The sequence below is a fragment of the Schistosoma haematobium genome, chromosome 5 (assembly GCF_000699445.3).
Source record: "Schistosoma haematobium chromosome 5, whole genome shotgun sequence".
NCBI lineage: Eukaryota > Metazoa > Platyhelminthes > Trematoda > Strigeidida > Schistosomatidae > Schistosoma > Schistosoma haematobium.
Genome location: NC_067200.1, coordinates 19967477 through 19977239, shown reverse-complemented (window position 1 = coordinate 19977239; position 9763 = coordinate 19967477).

Sequence of the window (9763 nt, the reverse complement as noted above, 5' to 3'; positions counted from 1 at the left end):
TTCTCAAAAAGATTCGCTCCAGCAGAGACAAGGTATTCTACCTTCGGGCGAGAACTTCTTGCAATCTGCCTGACCATTAAACACTTCCGACACATGTTAGAAGGCAGGGAATTTATAGTCTTTACGGATCACAAACCACTAACGAATGCATTAAAAGCGAGAGCCGATAAATACTCATCTCGAGAGGTCCGACACCTTGACTATATATCACAGTTCACAAGCGATATCCGACATGTCAAAGGTCAGGACAATCAGGCGGCAGATGCTTTATCTACACTAGAAATGAATGTGCTACAGCAGTTCACAGTAAACTTCGAGACGTTGAGACACGAACAAGAGCAGGATCTAGAATTACAAAACCTACTTAAAACAAACGATTCAAGTCTCAATTCAAAACAGTTACCATCACCTATCGATGGTATTCTAATTTACTGTGACACGACCAAGGCAATGCCGCGACCTTTCGTTCCCCAAAAGTATGCGAAAGTTGATACATAATAACTTTCATTCTTTGTCTCATCCTGGCGCAAAAGCTTCAACTAAACTAATCAATGCCAGATATATATGGCCGAATTTACAGAAGGATGTACACAAGTGGGCTAGAGAGTGTTCAGCATGCCAACAATCAAAGTGCACAAAATAGGAATAAAGAGGTCGACACGTGATGCAATTTAAAAACAGAGTATTAACAAGTCGACGAATATTCGTCAATATTAGGACGAACGGTTTGACAAAAATTAAGCACTGAATACAGATAAGCCATTCTAGGTGAAAATCTCAGTAACAATCGATTATTTTGTTGAAAACGTCAAGCCAATTTTGTTGAACAAAAAGTTCGAATTACCTAAATTTCAGTCGCTGAGATTATTTCAAATATAATTTTCACGTTTCAACAAGTCGTTTTGTGTAGGGTTTGAGAGCATCAGAACTAAGGAGTGAACAGTTTTTTTAGTGGTAACCATCATTTAGTTCGTCTGTCGGCTGGGATGTTATCCTGGTTTCCCGAAAGGAGCACTTAATTTTCATAAGAATTCATACCCTGATTCTTTGGTTCTGACGTGTTGTTGCAGGGCGGTGGGATAACATTAGGCGACGCGGTCCCAAGGTAGCCAGTGAACAAGAATAAGTTTACACGGCCTTTGTTCCCATAGAACCCTAGGGTCCATTGCACTATTGGTTTCGAGTCATGGCTTGCCAACAATCTGGGTAGGAACCTCGGTGCATGCCGACTTGATTTAACTGTCCTCAACATTTCGTAAACAGCTCTCACACTGCTAGAAGGCAGTTGATAAAACTTTCCTTCCAGTGGTATATATGTAAGCTTCATTTTTGTATTCTCACATGCAAATACGAGCGAAATTTCTCCATGTCTTTCTTTCGCGTGACTGGGTCTCTGTATTTCTTTAGTATATACTGCCTCATTTGTTGTTGTCTACATTTTGTAGATCGATTTTCATTTTCAAGAGTCATTACTTTTATTATCATTAGATCGTCTATAAATTTTGAATCCTAACTCTTCCCCGGATATTCTTGGATCTTTGTATAATCATTATGTGATTGCTTTACTTAAAATGGTTTTTATGGCATTCACCATGGTGGATTGACATACTTTCGTTGACGCCTGGTGACCCGATAGCTTCTTTCTCGTGAGACCGACTGTTAAACACGTTTCCTGTTTCACCTGTGGAAGTTTGTGATTATACACGGGTCCTTAAATATATTTTTTGGCATAGACATTGTTTCCTAGATGATCGCTCATATTCTGAGTAAATTAAATTGACCTACACTTCTCTGAGTAGAATATTACTTCTTGACTGACGGTGGTATATTCCTATTATGACAGCCAAGTTTGATCAGATACCTGCACCACTATCTTCAATTGTAGTTACATTCGTTCCTGTAGTACCTCTTATGAGTATAGTCTAGATCATTTTGTACGTTTGTTGCATCATTTTAAAGAACTTATTGCTTTTGCCGTCTTCTGAATTATCAAATTCAGTATAGTATGGCTGAAATAACATTGACTCAGTCCAGTATGTGGGTCCAACATAAACACGTGGTCATATGAAAGTATTTTGAGTAGAATGGATTATCTCCAGCTCCGACCAAACCAGAAAGTTTGAAGGCATTGCTGTATTAATTCGGTAACTGCCCTTTTTCGGATTCGTGTCTTTAAAAGCTGTACAGAATCTCACTATTGAAGGCACCACAACACAATGTGCTGAAGAAATACAGAATGCTTACCTCAAAATCGGATATTGTTAAATGAGTGGTAAACGTAACAGTATTGTCGTATTGCAAACATGCCGGTGCATAAAACACAGGTAACTGGAAAACTTAGGTTTATATTTTTATTGAAAGCAAGTTTTGATATACGTTTTATTAATAATTCTGATCGACGATAAGAGACAACTTTCACGCGTACATCAATAAGAAAACTGATTTACCTAGGTGTTGAGGATTTGTTCACAATATTCTCGTATCTACTGTTCAAAAGCGGTTTCAAGGCAGTCCTCAAATCGGTCGGAAGTATGACGTTTATACATATACGAAAGTTTTGTGATTTTTTTCACAACGCCTACTGAGTTTGGAGACAATAAAAACGAGGAAACACACATTAGGATGTTTCTAACGTCCTTTATCAGGTTTGCATACGTCAATAGAATACTTAGTCATGAGAAAACCTATTTGCACATCTAATCGATAGGTTCATCAACTGACTGCCATTCAAACATTTAATCGATAAGATAAAATTTAAAAATATGAGTTTGGGGATCTATCGTCCCCAACAGAAAACACACATTAGGAGATTTCTAACGAGCTTTATCAGGTTTGCATACGTCAATAGAATACTTAGTCATGAGAAAACCACGAACTCGTGCAAGTCAAAACACGCTCAGTCAAACAAATTCGAATACGGAATGTTAGCAATAAATTCCGTGGATACGAAATAGAGACAGTAAGGATGATTCGAATTATAGTAATAGTTAATGGCCCAAGGAAAGGCCTAAAATGAGCTGAAAACAGTTACACTTATCTACTAAGAAAAAAGTGAAATAGTAGTAAGCTTCGAACCAGTCTATGAAGTCACACGTTTTTGATACCACTCCGCCATGATAATAAGCATCCTCATCGCAACACCAGTTTGCGTTGCTCATACTTCGCTGTACTTTATACAAACCCATGCCGAGATTTTCTTTACCTTTTTCTGTTTTTAGCTCATTGTAATTAATTTTGTATTGTTATTTAAGCGTCGCATTCAAAACGTCTATAAATTGCCCACAGATATACTACTAGACTGTAAACATGATGCTGGAGACCCCAGAGTCTATGTGAAAGCTATAGCCAGAAAAAGAACAACTTGGCTTTAAACTTTATTTCTTTCTAATCGTAAAAACAATTTGTTTAGTACAATAATTAATGGAATTATAGTCATCAAGCAACGTGGATGGTCTACAGACACACCAGATCAGAATTACGTCGTGGGGGCTTAAGCAACGATTTGATCAGTTAGTTACGGACATAACTAACATCGAGCTCGTGTCGCAAATGATTCCAGCATCACACTTCAATTTTGATCATGAAGTGTCGCTGCACGACATATTTCTTATTTCCTCGTATTAGCGTCCGTCGACCATCAGAGAGTATTCTGTCATGAAATTTACCTTCAAAGCGGTATGTAGCTTCACTCAAGAGCATTTCACGACCGTGTGCAGTGTTGGCTCCACACCACAAGGAGAATAACGTTATCATTTACCACTATGGCGGCCTGCTTGAGCATCTGGGCTACCTGTTCCTGCCATCTAGATATTTCAACAAGTTATCTATCTTTGTTTGTTTTAATATATCATTATGTCTATTAATCGCACAACCTATACTGCTGCGTTTCTGAAAAATGTACAACCTTTCGTTATTAAAGTTACAAAAAGCTCAAAAAGAGAGAATATGGTTGCTGGCAATGTACAACGAAAAGAATGTACATCATTCCCATGTTCATTTACTGGACTGATAACATCTAGCTGGCGACCACTCAGTATTTATCGCGAGGACCGACCAAGAAGAAAGAAACGGAAACTTGTTGAAATACTTTGTGCTGAGAATTCTATATTGTACCAATAATATAATATTGAATAAAGCTATTAATAATAATAATAATAATGACTATGGGAATTATTGTCGCCATGGAACACTGTAAGGGCAATGCAGCCAAAGTGGTTCTCGGACGATGGAATAAATCTCAGCTAATACAAAGATAATGTCGTTTCCTTCTATTTGATGCGGAGGGTCTGACATCAGTTCAGCATATCTCTCAAAGTTCTACTAGTTATAACAGAACCTCTATGGAATACCCGAGGGAGCTTAATTCAGTGAGCACTTATAAAAATGCATGCGGTCTTTAGTAAAGACAGTATTGAGTTTTACAACCATAGGCTTAATTCATCACAGGCTTTTATTTTTATCTACTAGTTTCATATTCACAAGTTTTTCAGGTCCGAATACGTTAATTATGTCGTTTTGCCGCCAAGAATCTTCCCTTAGAACCCAGATTTAAGTCCTAGGTGACTGACAGTTCTATCTTTCTGTTTAAAAAAGTTTTATATATGAAGACTAATAGTACAATACTATCTATCTTCATCAAGACTTATCATTGCCCTGATCATATCATGCAGTAAACCATAAGTGGCCTTGAATATGTTACCCAAAGCACTACGTAATACAAATTTACATTTCCAAACTGAAAGTGCTGTGTTATATCCCGTAGTCAAAGTATAACTTCAGACCATATTACTAGCGAAATAACTCTGAGAGCAAGCTGTGATGACCATAAACTCACCAAAATCTCAAACAAACCTCTACCTTGGAAGGCTAACCACTGAACGCAGCACCAGCATACACTCAAAACTCCAAGCCTGAAGTTTTATATCTAACTTAAAACAAGCGATTCTTTAGGCACTACTCCTCAGTCGTCGACATGGGGTATGGTTAATCGCTTACTAAATCCTTGGGGTTATTATCAGGCTCTTGGTCGACTGCGCTTGGTTGATTTAGCAAAAAACATTCAGTGATACTAACAAGACTGTCCAGATTGTCTGAACGTCTGTGACCTGTTCCGTAACTTGGATCTCAGTTGTCTTAGCGACCTGCTTCTGCTTCCATGACTAATTTGCATTGTAGTGACAGTTCCCGCAATACTCTGAACACTTGAAATGAGTTCTGTTGTAACTGGTTCTTTTAATGATTCTTCTTTTTGTGAATGATATACGTGCGTGATCCAGTTGAGGGATCCCCTCCCATTATTCCATCTGCAATACGCGTCAAGTGAGATAAAGAGGTGTCAGGGTATTGTTCACCCAAACAGCGTTGGGCATAGCATGAGAGAGCTTGTATCCATCCTTGTTTTAGGACTGTTTCACCCACTGTGTTTTCCCCCACTAGGACTTGGATATGATGTAAAAGCTGTGATGGCGACCTATCGCCTAATGTTTTTCCGTGGAGAAGCTTTGAGTCATTTGGCCATTTAACAAATGCAGACGCCCCACTAACTCTCGTATTAAAACGGTGTATGTCTGTTGTGTTGGTGGTCTTAGAAATAAGTCGCGAACTTCCTTAGCAACAGAAGGAGGAAGGACGGAAAATGAATCCCGGTAGCGAATTCCCTCAGATTTAATATTGTTTCTGGGAATAATGCTCAATTTGAGCAATCTGATGTTCACTATGATCAAAGTTTTTTGAGTTCGAATCTTGTAGGTATAAAGATGTCTACCTCTACCGATGACAAATTATATTCATCCTTCAGGCTTCTGGTTGTATTGAATCTGACATGTGGTATACAACCAATATATTGACATGATATGAATGGGACAAAATAATGACTACAACACGAATACTTTGCGATGGAGACAATATGTATAAATATTTACGTGAGATTTAAGTTAAATAAAACCGGGTCCACTTTTACAACTAAGTAGGAAACAATAATAATAAGCAAAATGATGCTTAAATTTCTTATATGAAATCAGTCGCTTATTGAGATAACCAAGTTCAGTCATGAGCAGTTCGAACCAATTCATGATGACAGATGGTGCACAATCAAGTTCACAGTTATTACGGTCATTCATATCAGTCAGGGTTTAGGGTTGGATCATCATACAGTTAATCTTCTTGTTAGAACTTCCATTTTCTCCTGATGTGGTTCTTGATATTCAGATGTATCCGACCACTGAGACAAGTCATTTAAACGAAACCACTTTAACCCGACTACTTTCAACACTCTTTGTGCCTGATACGTTTCCCTCCCCTGTCTCTCTTTAAACCTCGCTAAAATTGTTTAAATTGGTCCATTTTTGTCTCACCGGCAATTAAAATAAAGTATACAACACTAGATCGGTGACTCTTTAGCGTCGAGCCATGAGATTGCAAAGTAACAAAACAGAATTTCTGTTTTATAAAAGTCATTACTGATTTCAAATTTGTTAATGACCATTCTGGTCTTCTTTTTATCCTAGATATCCTGAAACGGATAGCCAGTGACGCTATTAAGTTGGAAAGCGCTTAGAATACGCACAGGAAAGTTGAGTAGGGAAGTTGTGTATTACCAAAAATGGAATATTTTCGTACCGTAAAACTACACTCTTTGGAGCTCTATCTTCTTTATAACACACTATGGTGAATTCGCGACCCCTTAACTTTCGTATAAAATAACGAAACATGGTAAAAGATTATTACTTCAACCCAATGATACTAACTGTGCGAAATACCAAAATGACTGGCGTTACCAGACTATACGACCAATGAACAGTCTCAGAAAACTTCCGAAGTCGACCTTGTAACGCGAAATAAGCAAGTGGTTAAAAAATACAAAAGTTGTTACCTATCGAAGGAAAATCTGTCGGAAAACAAGGAAGTCATTTGTGTTTGCTGGTTATTGAATAACATTGTTACATAAGTGCAAATATCCGAAAACGATGAGCCAACGTAGCTACTACCGCGAAATAGTGTTCTGTAAAACCAAAGACATGACAGTCGATCTAGAGAACCTACAATAGCGAAGGTACAAAGAGAACCAAAATCGTAAAGGGAGGGAGGACCGATAAAAACTGTCACCGTTAAAACGATGATATGCATAGTATATGCGAACTGAGATTTCTCGTGAGATCGCACCACGCGATGGTTATATAAATTGAGTTCACTAACATTGTTTACAAGCTCTATGGCTTTATTGCTGTTGCCTGGGAACAGACAAACTCTTACTAGAAGGGTATTACATTTCATACAAAAATAGAGTTGGGATTCGGTCGCTTTTGCGCAGGCGAAATCATTCCAACGATTGATCGACTTGCACTGGCTTTTCGTGGCGTTAATAAGGTCGGACAGGCCATTAAATAAGCATCAATCAGCTTTCTAAAGTAGACGCGGAGCTCATTGGAATTTATTATCTTGAACATGGTCTAAAAAAGCTTTTAGAACTTGACGATTGTCGTTTTGCAGGATTACAGATTACCCAAACAGCATCTCGAGTATTAAAACGTCTTAACTTTATCCTTTATATCAGAATGTCCAAAAATCCAGATAACACATTGCCCATGGAGCTGTGAAGTACAGATTTGTTGGATCGTCTGACTCGATCAAACTATTCATACTGTTTAGCTTACGACGTTTTACTTTTAATCAGGGTTGTTAGCGATTACATGAAGTCGAAATTCCAGCGCTAAATATTTTGAGGATTCTTGCATTCAGGCAATCAGCTTGTTAGGCAAACTACATGAAATGAACGAGAAATGTAGCAGTATTCGTAGTTATCACAACACAATTTGACCAGTGTACTGCTTCCTCAGTTTATTTATAGTCTAGGTGAACAAAAAGCAATATAGGGAAACTGAAATAAAAAAGCAAACATGTGTATAGAATATAAATAAATGGATAGTTGCTATACAATATAACTGACAATATTGTAATGATGCATATAACTGTCATATAAAAATTTGAGCTTTGAATCAGTCTACCTGAAAAATTGTTGCGATCTGCCATGACGAGTCGTCATGCAATTGCGAATTTGAATAAGTATTTACTATGTTTCGAGTATATCGGGCTCATTAGATTCAGATTCAGATTTGTGTAGTAAGGAGAGAAGGCCTACGGCCTATGTTATTCCTTTTCTAGTATGCTTCTGTGAGTGTCCAGTCTTCTCTTGAAAGAGTCGATTGAAGGTGCGGACACCACTACTTCAGGCAGCAGGTTCCAAGTATTGATGACTCGGTGTGAAAACCTGTATGCCACGGGTATTTTGTTCGTTCTTGGCTTTTCTACTCGCCTGCTATGTCCTCTGAGGTGTCCCGATCTCGTGGGAAGAAAGAGAGAGGATAAGTTAGGTCCGAAATCATTTCTCAGTATTCTGTACATCAATATTAGATCTCCCCTTAGTCTGCGATAGGACAGAGAAAAGAGGTTCAGTTTTTCAAGCCGCTCTTTATATGATAAACCCCGGAGTTCCGGAATTGCACGCGTAGCTGCCCTCTGTACCTTTTCTATTATGTCCGAGTCACCTTTGAAACAGGGGCTTGCAATCTGAACACAGTTCTCTAACTTAGTTCTCACTAGGGATGTGTATAGTGTGGTGAACATGGTAGTATCAAGCTTAGTGAATGTCCTTTTTAAAGCCCAGAGGGTTCGAAACCCCTTAACTGCGACCTCCCGGCAATGGGCCGTCGTCTTAAGATCATTGCTCACTGTCACCCCTAGGTCCTTATGAGAACGGACTACGGGTAATGACACATCCCCTATGTTGTACGTATTAACCTTTGAATCCCCCAAGTGCATGTAGACACACTTTTCCGAGTTGATAGGCATTAGCCACTCTTTAGACCGGTTTATCATATTATTTAAGTCCGCCTGAAGAGTAAATGCGTCTTTGTCTCCAGTTATTACTCGCCAAGTTTTTACATCGTCAGCGTATAATAACATTGGGAAACGAATTATTCCACACCTTAGTGAGTAATACTGAGGAGTAACTGGTCCTTTACAGTTATTCCTACTAATTTTGCCTCGACTGCCCGCAAGTTTTAAAAGCTGCATGAAATCTCGGTTAAGGTATCTATAAAATGCCTTAAACACTCATATTCGTACATAAACCAAAGGACTAATATTCCAGTATTATGGGGTGATAAGAGTACTTCCTAATTATTAGTAACGACAATGGTAGATCTCAGGTACTCTCAACCTGCTTCAGCAAAGTATATAACGTACAGACATTCTTCCATTCAGTTCATACAAGCACCCCCTCAGACACTGTATCCTGTGACCACTAAAGTACTCGATGCCTTTGGTCTGCTTAATGAGCTTGATGTAAGAAAATCTATGGGACACGACGAAATGCTTTCTGGATAACCGGAAGAACCAGTTGATTTCGTCGCAAATCTCTTGAGCATATGTTTTGATCTATCTACAACCCATGGTCGATTACCAGGAGACTGGAAAATGCCGCAGTAATTCCTAATTTTTAAACAGTTGTCAAACACAAAGATGAGAACAAACGGTATGTAAGCTTCACCAGCGTGATTGTTAAAATGTTAAAAAAAAGATTATTCGGAAAGAGCTGTTTAAGTATTTTAACGAAAACACGATTTTATCTGAAAATCAGCATAGCTCTAGAACAGGTTATTCCTGTCTTACCAACTTACTGGTAGACCGTGAAAGTTGGTACGCTTTTAAAGACCAAAATTTATTTATAGAACTAGCCCTTGGTGACTTGAGCAGGGCTTTTGAC